This window comes from Cephus cinctus, unplaced genomic scaffold (assembly GCF_000341935.2).
Source record: "Cephus cinctus unplaced genomic scaffold, Ccin1 Ccin1_scaffold0716, whole genome shotgun sequence".
Classification (NCBI taxonomy): domain Eukaryota; kingdom Metazoa; phylum Arthropoda; class Insecta; order Hymenoptera; family Cephidae; genus Cephus; species Cephus cinctus.
Window position 1 is genome coordinate 3,908 of NW_014333335.1, and position 2,586 is coordinate 6,493.

The 2,586-nt window shown below is 33.2% G+C and overlaps 1 protein-coding gene across 1 annotated transcript in view; it reads left to right on the forward strand.

The window, feature by feature from the left end:
* The first annotated feature begins 651 nt into the window (after positions 1–651).
* Positions 652–2,586, forward strand: part of LOC107270295 (short-chain dehydrogenase/reductase family 16C member 6) — a 38,303-nt gene continuing 36,368 nt past the window's right edge. The window contains exon 1 of the mRNA XM_015745177.2: positions 652–883. The gene's annotated coding sequence lies outside the window, so the exon portion shown is untranslated. The remainder of the gene's footprint in view (positions 884–2,586) is intronic.

Below are 2,586 nucleotides of genomic sequence, written 5' to 3' on the forward strand. Positions count from 1 at the left end.
GGAACACACGAATTCATTCGACTAATCAAAAACGTGGAACTAGTTCGAGAGTCTCGTTCAGGTGGCGCGTCGACACGCCAAAACACAGCTCCAGATTATCACGCGTAATATTACTATATATACACGACCAATCAAAAACGTGGAACTGCTTCGAGGGCCCTCCGCTAAGGTGGCGCGCCGAAACCAGAGAAAAATTGAGACCACCAAAAACAGGCTCATTGGCAATCTCCCTACTCATCTCTGCCTGAACTATATCGAACGTCGTCGCATACGTCACATGCGCTGTGACGTCCTCGCTCACGATTGGTCTATTACGTTTGCTTCAAGAGCGCCATCTGCTCTACCTCGAGTCGAGCGAAGTATACGAATGTCTCGAAATATCGCGGGAGTTGCCACCCCTTGGGCTGCTGATTAGGAGGAGACAGGACTTGGCTGCTACCGGTTGCCAGCTTTTTCTATTAGCAGACTATTTTTCCTATGTTTGTGCATAGTCCATGCTATATGTCGATGCTAGTATCATTCTATCTCTTTATTATAACGATAATAAAAAGAGATGCAACGTCCCGAAATTACCTTGAGTAAGATTTCTGAACGCACCTCAGTAGACTCCTATGTAACGCGAGCTCTTACAACGCGAATCCTATAATGCGCCAAATAATAAAATACAGGAATTGTCTGATTTAAGAATTAAATCTGTTTTATTTAAGCATTATATTGTTTTCTTCATCGTTACTAGCTTTTCATGTTTTATTGTCGTTTTGTTTTCTGACGCGGGCATTCTTAATATCACAAATGAGTATCAGTGCTAAAAAAAACACCTGGGGAATCAGTAACGTATCAGTGTCTCGTATTCACGATTCGAGAAAGCTTACATTTAAAATACGTAAGTATATATAATACAAGTATTAGTATATAATAAGTATTTTATAAATTAAGTTTACATAAAGTTATTTTTAAGGATATAATGGATGAAATTAGAAAAAAAGTGTGTTTAATGGAAATGCATTTCTGTTAAAAAAAAGTCGCAATGTTAAATCAGCTGAATTCTGGGAAAAAACTAAAAGATATTTCCAAGGAACTTGATTTAAACGAGCCAACAGTCGAACCATAAAAAATGAAAATTAAATAAGAACGACTGCAACTATTAATTCTTTACTGGTTTTAAGAAAAACTGTGCGCATAAAAGACCCTTTGATATCTAAAATGAAAGTCTTTAATTATATAGATGGATGATTGCAACTAAAAAAATATTCCTTTAAGTAACCATATCGTAAAACAAGAAGTATGCAAAATTTACACTCATTTGAAACAATCCATTTTCGATGAAGTCCACAGATATGATTTTAAAGGTAGCCAAGGATGGTTTGGCAGATTAAAAAAAAAGAAATTTTGTACATAATATTAAAACACAAGGAGAATGAGCTTCAGCTGATTTACAGTTGGCCCAGAAGTTGAAAGAAGATTTTACTAAGTTAAAGAAAAAGTAGGCTATACTGCAGATCAGGCATTCAATGCTAATGAAATGGGTTTAATTTAGGAAAAAAATGACAGTAAATGTTTATTTCCAAATGTGAAAGATCTGCTCCTGAATTTAAATCTTTCAAGGAAAGGGTAACATTACTTTTATGCAGTAATGCATTTGAAAAATGTTTAATGAAGCCTCTGCTTATTAATAAATCTTTGAATACATGTACAATGGAAGGGTACAACAAGTATACATTTCCTGTTTACTGGCAGGCAAATAAGAAAGCATGGATGATAGCTTCAATATTCAGAAACTGGTTTTATGATTTTTTTTTATGTTGGATGTTGAACAGTATTTAAAGGAAACAAATTAAAGTTTTTAAGCTTTATTAATAATTAACAATAAACAATCGAGGACTTGATGTAGTTAAAGAAGTAGAAACAGATTTCACAAAAATACAGATCCATTATTGAAGCGTTCTACACAATTTAAAAGGAACTTGCAAGATTGTATACCTCCATATTGAAAACTGCAAACAGAACTGGAAATAATTACAGCAAATATAATAACATAAGATAATAGATTCCTGGAAAAGATTGAATCTGTAAGTGAGGCTGATTCAACAATTGGAATTGAATATTTACTGCTAGTAAAATGATTTTCGATGATTCGGACAGTGACTAATAATCAAGATTGTAAAAGTATTTTTCAATTTAAAAAAACCTTAAAAAACAATACTTACATTTTTATTAAATTTCAATGAATTAAAAGATTTTTTAAATACATTACTGATATGTTTTTAAAAAAATAACTTCGTATATATGACATTTATTTTCAAAATACTGCCCTATTTGATAAAACAGAAAATAAAAGTTGGCATAGCAATAATTATTTCGAATGTGTTACTTTAGATACAGGAAAAATATTCCCGTACAACGCGATTTCCTATAACGCAATTTCATATAGTGCGTAACACTTATGTGAACCTAGCACCCGACTTAAAAATATTTCAATTTTCAAAACGCGATTCGATTTACCTCATTTATACCCCTTTGTATCACTTTGATTTTCATTTGTACCTCAAAGAGTTCGGAATTACGGGGGGGGGGGGGGGGAAAAAA